This window comes from Saccoglossus kowalevskii, chromosome 4, assembly GCF_978046115.1.
Source record: "Saccoglossus kowalevskii chromosome 4, keSacKowa6.1, whole genome shotgun sequence".
Taxonomy (NCBI): Eukaryota; Metazoa; Hemichordata; class Enteropneusta; family Harrimaniidae; genus Saccoglossus; species Saccoglossus kowalevskii.
Genome location: NC_140644.1, coordinates 17,812,881 through 17,823,728, shown reverse-complemented (window position 1 = coordinate 17,823,728; position 10,848 = coordinate 17,812,881).

Here is a 10,848-nt window from a genome sequence, read left to right as displayed (position 1 = left end):
TTTAATTTAATTTAATTTAATTTAATTTAATTTAATTTAATTTAATTTAATTTAATTTAATTTAATTTAATTTAATTTAATTTAATTTAATTTAATTTAATTTAATTTACAATTTAATTAAACGAGGGTTGTATCGTTTAATAAATACCGGTAACTTCTTCCATCTAAAATTTATTGCGATGTGCCAGGATATATGGTATTGAATACCTGTACACAACACGCTTGTTCGCCTGCATACATTACTTAATGTTAAGACATCACAGTAATTTCCAAAAACATAGTATTAAGGCAAGCTATCACTTTTTGGTAATTCCATCTCCCTTGCCAAATATATTTCATACGATTTTGATATGCCACCACACTACAAGACCTATGAAAAAACGCTTTATCACAAAATTGCAATATGTCAGTATTTCCGGGAGCGCCCATGAACGCGTTGAACCTGTGCTTCAAAATAAATGACAAATCATGGAATTTCAGCTAAATTAAATCAATAAGTTACTGAATAAAACAACCTAATGTTACTAACTCCAGTACTAACTTTGAAAATGGCGATGGCGTATGGGGGCCCAAACGCTCGGAAAAAGGGAATATATTCAACGAGTCTAAATATATATTCAAATGTAATGGAGAATATTCAAAAGCGTGTTTAGTTTACTTACTCTCCGTCGAGAAAGTTTGAATAACACATCAGTTGCTTTCATCTGCCTGCTATGGTTTTTCTAACATTTATATTTGATTTGTGTTCAAAAATAATCTTGCTGCGTGCTCTACTAATGTATCAACATCCTGTCTGAGTCCGGGATTTTCTATTGTAAAGCCAAGTATATTTCATAATAAGTCTATCTTGGTAACTTCCGCATTCGCGAGGTCATTAGGTACAAGGTACATGCAGAATTACAGAATACGATAAGAACTATATAATGTGGATTATTACAAAGTCTCATTTCTATTTATGCTGGCCAGAATGCCTGAATAAAAATCACTTTTGACTGAGTGCTAAATATTAAACTGAGCTGCATACAGAAAGGTGTCTACACTACCTGAGTTTCTCTTGACGGTCTTTTCAACTCCAGTGTCCGCTTACGTATGATTTGTAATTGTACACGCTGTGTCATTGTCCTTTGAAGTGTACGTTTCCATGGATATTGAGTGTTTGTGTCGTTGTTTGATTTATGGTCGAGTCGAGTCGTGGACTGACTGGCTGTAGCTATTGTGAAGTGATTGGAATTTTTTTAGGGTGGAACCTTCGCTTGCCTTATGTTTATATAGCCTAATATTAGTCAGCAATCAGGTGACCTGCAGCCATTTTGTTATGCCACCTCTCTGTGAAGTTTGATTAATAATTTGACAATTAAAAGGTCATATTCTGAACTTCCGCTTTGTTTTGTTCAAAAATGACATCCAAAAGTGGTTCATTAGCAGACTATTCAGGAAGACAGGGGAATCCAAATCTCCACTCCAAATGTTAATCTTATGCAATATCTGCAAGTATTTTTCTTTGTTTTAACCAAACTTCTGTCTTATTATTACGACAATTAATTGACATTTTATTAGATCATAAATATTTACTAGTATTTATGAACATAACGCTTTTCATAATTGCTTTTCAATATATAATACGTGCACTGTAACGCCGTGTGTTTATTGGTTGATCTGGTCCACGTGATACCCAATCATCAAACAATAACTGGACAGTATCAATACACAAAACGCACGAGTAGTATTGCGTGTTAATCATTGTTTGTCCACTAAGGTTTTGTGAACATTGGGAATCCTGGTTTTTTGTATCTGTTAATTTATCTGTAAACGTGTTTTTCAACGTCTCTTACCTATGAAATGAGAACTTTGACGACTCGCTAAATACACATTGTCGATTTCTTTGGTAATGAAATGAGGCTGTATACAATAACAATGCTTATGTGGCGGTCAACAATGAGAGCGCCATCTATAGTATACTTTGTTTATGAATAAGTCTCTGCGTTCCTGTGACGGTCAGCATAGCGGTTTACTGTGTATATTTCTGTCTGTGTGGGCAGGTCCTTTCTCGTGTTAAATCGACTGAATTCCTTCCAAAGACTGGGCTAAATTGGTTATGAATGTTATGGTACTCTAGTGACAGACGAAATTTTGTTTGTGTAGAATTTAGTGACTGGCAGAAGTCTTTTTTGAAAGTTGTGGTATGGGATCGACCTCAGAGATTGCAGTCTTCTGTTGCCATTAGAGGTTAAAATTTTACTTTTATTAGCCGTTGCACGTTTGTGTTACGCGAGTGTATGGAAGGAACCATAGCTCTTTTGTGGCAATAAAAATCCTAACGTCTGAAAATAGCAAATTTAATGACACCAAATGTATCAGAAATGACTAAAATACCATCACAAAGACTAAAGACCAACAGAAGAAGAGCCACAGCTACGTGCGTAGAAATTCCGTGTTGGTTATTATAGTAACCACGTAATGAGTAGTATCTTGTAATACAATTTGATAGCACATTACTGAATACTTGTTATTGTATTATCTACTTTTTATTGGGAATTTATTGAGAAATAACTGTATTACCGTATCCACGTAGCGATCATTACGATTGTGATTTTGCTTGTTAATACAACATCTTAACTTTACATGTAACACTGAGCTGGGTATTTTGGTATCGAACCCGAGTCCCCACGACCGCAATTAGCCCACTGCCCCCGATATATCGTATCGTTACTGTGTGTCTAGGTTACAGTTACAAAGATGATCTAAGATATAGAACAGATTCTGAATTTGATTATGGCTCAAAAAGACACTGCAGTTTACACCTTGGCGGAGCAACAGGACTGTACTGCGTAGTCATTAATGGTGGTTTCAGCGGGTGTAATGACATGCGTAATGTGCATCTTATTCCGACAAAGTAATATAACTATATTTGCTGGATGTTATCGTGGATGTGGATCGAATACGTAAATTTTATCGTATTACTTCGACAGTAAAACACTATTGAACACTATTGAGTCATTTTTTGTCAGGGATTGGTTGAAAGTTGACATATCTATATGCCCTGGGCAAAGGATTTTCTGAAGAAGAATCATGGCACACCATGAATCAACACATCGCCATAGAACAACGTGACGCAGCAATATAACACATGGTCTGTACGTACGAGCAACCAAACTGTATCAGTTATAGTCAGCTCAATCAACAAATACGAGTCACTACATCCACACTAATATGAATATTTGAAGCGGTGGGGGGGGGGGAGTCGTCACCTGCGCATGCGTCAGATGGCCATAGCGTGTCATTGTTTACAAACAAGCGTCTACCTATGAGCCTTTGCGTTTTTAGCGCGTGTTGTCATCATCGCTTGGGACTCAATTTCCGCCATCCCGCTTTAAGACTTCGCACTGTCAACAACAATTTTATGTAAGTTTACAATATTCGGATGAACTGCAAGATTGATGTGAGTACAAGCCCCAGTTCATAAGCATTTCCGCTGTCATTTGAGCAATTTGGGGATTTCGTAGCAACGCATGCCAAATTGTCTGTTTAAACAAAATTCTAACAAGCGCTGCAAGATAAACTTACGTTTTAAATGTTCAGCTAACGCTTTTTTTAGATTATCCCTGACGTCATAACCATAGACCGATGATATAACTAAAGACAACTCGGAATGGATCTTAAATGCACAACGCTGCGTTTGACGTGGAAATACAGAAGCGAATATAAGTAAATAAGTTTATGCTGAACAACTGGCATTTATAATTACCAGTACACTGTGTTCCCGAGCTTGTGTGTTTATTGTGTGCAGAAGTACAGTAGTAAGTTCGCGGTGGATAATATTGCGGTTAATCCTGCAAATGTCGCTTTATTGTGGATGCGTGTAATTGTTAATCAGAAATAACAATGATCACATAATACAAGTAAGAAAGGATGTTCTCATTGCTTCCTTGGACTTTGACTGACATTTTCTACTAGATGAGAAGAATGTATGCAATAAAGCACATTAAATATCGTTGTACATGAGAATGTGAAAGATAAGTGTCGGACGGTGTCGATATTGTTTTGATCTGTGATCAACCGTCAATCATGTTTCCTTATAAGCGACTACAATCAAGCTTATTTGTGTACTTGAAATATATTTTGAAGATCTATCTTCGTCTTGACATCACAGTGTATCCTTCTTGCTACAGCACGTGACACTTGACTTTGAAAAGACACGTGTACGGATTTATTGTTGGACTGTGTTTTCAATATATTTGTTAACCTTTGTCACAGTATATTTTCACTGTTCTTACACTGACACGCCTACGTAAATTTACTCATCCGCAAGCCAAAGACCATGACAATTTCTGGGTTATTTTTATTCGAGTACATTTTCATCATTATTAGTCATTTTTATTCATACTCTTTTCTCATCATATTGCAATCATGGCTTTATATTTTCTAAACTGGGTAGTAAAACGAGTTTGCAGATGTATTCAATGAAACTTGACACTAACTTTAATTCAGACTTTGAATTGATAACTTTACTTTGAATCGGCTTCTAAGAAGTCTGTAATTTAATAATCTTACATATTACGTACACCGCGTTAAAGTATCACCGTGTAATGTAATGTAATGTAATGTAATGAAATGTAGTGTAATGTATTACGCAAAAACTGTTTATTGCTGCAATAATAGAAAAAGTCTGTAATATCATAGCATTAATTTTTAAGCTCATATTCAAGGAAATGTTTTATTGAAAGTCACATTTCAGTCAAAGAAGGTAATACGTATTTGGAATTGAACACGCCCTCGTCCTAATATGCTTTATTAATCATAACCATATACTGTTAAATGTAGCAATAACAGTATATATAGTAAGAAAGATAAACCGAAATCGATAGATTTACCATAAATATATTACGGTGAAGGAGAATTTGTTTTACTTCAATTAGCCATCTTGTCTGATACCACTATGCACGTATACTCATACGATGACGACCACTATTACCACAGATAACACAAGATATATACTTGCACCAACCTCACATCCGGAATCTGTTGAAAATACAATTATGGTGACAATTCATAGAAAGATCACTCCATGAATTAAAACACGAGTTTAGTTATGCCTTTAGGTAACGAGTATGGGTATAGAGTTTGCCAGTAGTGGAATTATCTCGTAGTTTCCATGCCAACCACACATTAGTTGGCAACGAATAAAATAAGAACATTACATGTTAACTGAGAAACACTAAATATATGTGTCAAATCAAAGCTAATGTATTGATCTAATGAATTATTGGGATTACAATTATTACATATTTTAACTTGTAAATTTGTTCTGTTGAAAGTATAACTATTGTTTTTATGATTATGTAAATCTTTGACTGACAACTAAAAAAATATCTCAACACATCTCAAAAACGTACCACTGTTTTAACACAGGTGTCTAATTTAAGCTGGTGCATAACTAATTTAACTTCAATTTGGACTCTTAACTCCAGGATATCATTAAAATTGTTATATTACATGTATTGGCAAAATATGTGTAGTTGCCGTGCAAATCCAACGATCAACAAATTGCACCACCTACAATCACTACATCCAACAAGGTGGTGACACACTGACGTACCTAACCATCGGATTTTGCTGGTCAATGGGATGAACTACATCATATGCCCCTATTCTGGTTATGACTGCTAGATACGTATATAAAGATATATATATTGTAATTTACAAACAAATAATACGCTAATGTATCTGTAATTACTGAGACAGCAATGAATAGTCACCTCTACTGTACTCAGTCGTAGCGTTGGTGGTTCCACCAGGAAACATCGTTATATCTTCAATGTCTGTAACGCTAGATGCAACTTCTTCCGTTGTCATGGTAATGGTTGTCTCCACTTTCTCGCTAATTATGGCCGATTTTATTCCAACCCAGTATACGTCATGACTTTGAGCAACCGTGGCACTGTAGCGAGAACATCAATCACTTATCAAAGAACTAACGAACGAACGAACGAACGAATGAACGAATGAATGAATGAATGAATGAATGAATGCATGAATGAATGAATGAATGAATGACGAACGGGACTTATTTGTTCGTCGCCTATCTGCCTATATGCATGTACATCTGTCTGTCAATCTGTCTTGGTAATTCAGGGTTACAATTGATTGGTGTGATGGCGTCAAAGCAGCAAAGTTGCCTTCGTGGTCCATATTGAATTGGGGGGGGGGTCGTCTGAGAATTTCGAGATCAAAACGCAAATCATTCACATTGTTTTCTCAGGTATCTTGCATGGGTAGATAATAAGGTCACACATAATTATAATTGTAGTCTTATGTTAGAATAAATATTGTGGCTATTGGACGTATTCTGTTAGCGTACTAATTTAATGATCATTCGTCACTTTCGTTTTGATCAATAAAATTTCATTTCATTACAAATCTTTTAACAAACTACACCATCAGATTACACTGCAAGACCAACACTATGGAACGCCATGACTGTCTTAGGTAGTTCTTTTTTTAAACATTTTCTCCAATAACTATATCATCATGTTCATTGAATAAATCGTTATGTCCATTTATTATATTGTTATGTCTATTCACTACATGGTTATGTCCATTTACTACACTGTTATATCTATTTACTACATCATTATGCCCATTTACTATATCGTTATAATCATATACTACATCATTATGTCCATTTACTACACCGTTATGTTCATTTACTATATCGTTATATCCATTTACTATATCATTATGTCCATTTACTATATCGTTATGTCCATTTACTATATCGTTATATTATTTACAACATCATTATATCCATTTACTACATTTTTATGTCCATTTATTACATCATTATATCCATTTACTACATCATTATGTTCATTTACTACATCGTTATGTCCATTAACTATATCGTTATAGCCATTTACTATATCGTTATGTCCATTCACTATATCGTTATAACCATTTACTATACCATTATGTCCATTTACTATATCGTTATGTCTATTTACTATATCGTTATGTCCATTCACTACATCTTTATGTCCATTTACTACACCGTAATATCCATTTACTATACCGTTACGTCCATTTACTACATCGCCATGTCCATCTACTACATCATTGTGTCCATTTACTACATTTTTATGTCCATTTACTACATCATTATATCCATTTACTACATCATTATGTCCATTTACTAAATCGTTATGTCTATTTACTATATCGTTATGTCTATTTATTATATATATGGATATAACGATATAGTAAATGGACATAACGATATAGTAAATGGATATAAAAATGTAGTACATGGACATAACGATGTACTAAATGGACATAACGATATAGTAAATGGATATAACGATATAGTAAATGGACACAATGATGTAGTAAATGGACATAACGATATAGTAAATGGACATAATGATATAGTAAATGGATATAACGATATAGTAAATGAACATAACGGTGTAGTAAATGGACATAATGATGTAGTATATGATTATAACGATATAGTAAATGGGCATAATGATGTAGTAAATAGATATAACAGTGTAGTAAATGGACATAACCATGTAGTGAATAGACATAACAATATAATAAATGGACATAACGATTTATTCAATGAACAGACATTTATTCAATGAACATGATGATGCAGTTATTGGAGAAAATGTTTAAAAAAAGAACTACCTAGAACAGTCATGGCGTTCCATACAACACCCCCGTGTTTTAAACATGGATGCTTACACAAACTCCACGTCACCAACACCCACAAATGGAGGATGCCAAGTGAAATATTCGCGAACTTTGATCAATTCATTGGAGTGTGTGATAGTATCGCCCCTGGAGCTGCAGCTCAGTGAGTGAAAATTGGCAGAAACTGGAGTTGTGAACCAGCCAAGTGGCGTAGTTCGACCCGGTTGTCTGGCCTCTAATAGTAGTCCTCTGTAGTACTGACCAGTCACGCCAACTGAGAAAAAAAAAGTGAAAGCGTGTGAAGTGTGTGTTAATGTTGCTGCATTGTGTATAAGAACGTAAAGGAACGCGGGTAGACTGGTAAAGTTGAGATTTTTTTTTTAATTATTCACTGGGTTTTAATTTTGCTTATTTCGCTTACTGGAAAATGCGCTAAATTAAAACCCAGTCAATATGTTAAATTTAGCATAGAACACATTATCTAAATGATAAAACCGTGAATTTAAAACCCATTTAATATGCCTGAAATAGCAAATCAGTGAAATTTAAACCCAGTGAAAATTAGTCATTTTACAGAATTTTTCACCTTTCTAGGATGCACAGTCAAACTGGACAGATACACATTATATTTTAGAAACGTGAGTGCGTCATAGTTTCGTGTTGGGTATGGGTTCCGTGCGTCGTAGCAACGCATGCCAAATTGTCTGTTTAAACAAAATTCTAACAAGCGCTGCAAGATAAACTTATGTTTTAAATGTTCAGCTAACGCTTTTTTTAGATTATCCCTGACGTCATAATACGATTTTACATATATATCCACGTACCACAAATGAACTGAATAATAGTTCAATCCTTGTTGTCCAGCCAATCGTAAAATTTCAGGTATACACTTCTCAAATAAAGTTGATTAGCCTGTAAAATCATTTTTTGTTGGACAAACAGGTTCCATGTACACCCAGATAAATACATTTACGCAAATATATATCAGGTTCAATATTTCAGTATTATATATAAACTTAACAAAAATAGACGCCCATAGTTAAAATGGACGTAGTCGCTAGAAATATCTCGTAATAAAATCACACTATTTTTCTTATGAATATTAATTTTCACACTCACCTGTAATCGGAGTTCCATATTGATATGTGGTCGACGAAACATATAAATTATGTACCCGGGTCAAGTACGGTTGTGGGGTCGTACGGATGTGTCCGGGCATCATCGACGTACATGCCGATGTTGGCGCACCAGTACCAAAGCCATACACATTGTTTACAGAAATCGTCGTAATTGCCAAACAAAATATAATATTACGATAGTGGTCCATTTTACGGTAACCAGATACTTTCAGATGTTCGTGCTCTTCGCCCCGTGCAAGGATTATCTGTCACGTGATGAATAAGCTATGACAGAAATTATGCAAATGTGGACTTAAACAGTAGTAAAATCATTCTAAATACTAGATAGTTTTATATCCAGCCTGTTCACTGGAGTTAAAGACGCATTACGACTTTCACTACAATATGCAGGTTTCTGCGAATGACACCGCTATTCTGAAATATGTAGATAATCTATATTTATGCATACTTTGAGTAGGTCTTACATTTACTCTCCTGAAGGGTGGCGGTGTTTCCCCCAACTTAGACTGCCGTGATACCATACCGGTAAGTTGGTATAACGTATTTTGTTTGTTGGAGATCACGTGAATTGAAATCCTAATTTCCCACATACCGAGCGAAGGCTCATAATCATGCCAACCAGTGGGTTCAATGTGTATGTCAGGATTGAATAACAAATAACATATGTCATAAATGACAATACAAATATTTGAAATTATTTATATAATCTGTGAAAGATTTGAATTAATTATCCTATTATCATTAGCTTAATCATAATTTGTTAAAAATAGGTCAGGTAATTGCCCAAAACTGATTACCTAATGGCATTCCTATATCGATAGTTTACTTGTTTACTCCTCAAGGTGATCAGTGTTTGCGCTTCTAGGAAACGGAAACCCCAAATTTAATTGTACATTTGTACCATGTGTCAAGTGTTATATACTGCATATGCATATTGTGCCTATCAGTCAAAATATCACGAAATATCCGCACAATTGTATAATAATTACACAATAACATAATAATAATGTAATAATAATGTAAACACAAAGAAATAATGAAATAATAATGTTATAATAATTTCACAATAACGTAATAATAATGTAAACACAACGAAATAATGGAACAATAATGTATAATAATTTTACAATAATGATAAAATAATGTAAACACAATGAAATAATGAAATAATAATTACATAATAATTACGTAATAATGATATAATAATGTGATGATTAAATAAAATAATCATGAAGAAATAATTAGAAAATATTTAATTTTGACACTAATCTCACCCCATAATAAACAGTTACATAAATGTGGCAAACCCTGCTACGATTATGCAATGAAATGATATTTATGAAGATTTTTGTTGAGTTTAGGGATCAAATCTGAATTGCATGAAGACCTGTCAACTGATGAATGATTTGTGTGTTGTTTTACCACACAACGGATAGAGAGGGAATGTGAGTTACTAATGGTTAATTGGGAGTGCAGGCAAACATAATCATATTAATCTACTGTAACAATATCAATAACAGATTTGTCATGTCATGCGTCTAATTTTGCGACTAATGAATCACCAACAAATAAATGATTGCCTCATGATAAACAGTGTTTATTTCATATAAGATCAATCGCTTTCTATACATCCATTAATGTATTACTTTAGAAGAAGGATGCATAGCTTCCTTTCTGGAAAAAGGACAGAATGTGTTAATCATAGGCTCTGATAGAACTGGTCTGATAGAACTATGGGGTGCTTAATTTGTAAATACACCAAGTATAAAAGTGTTCATGCAATAACGCACAAATAGACTCACATATACAGGCGTTTGCATATGCTAAATCATACAGTAGAAGCCTATATTATCTTCTTTATTCATTCCATACTTTTCTTTGAATAGAGGAACGAAAGACTACTATCACATTAACTTCTGTAAAATGGTGTCCAATTTAATGTCATCATTTCGACCATGTGGTATAGAACGCCATTTATCACCATGGTGCAAGACAACTTTGCACTGTTTCTCCTGAT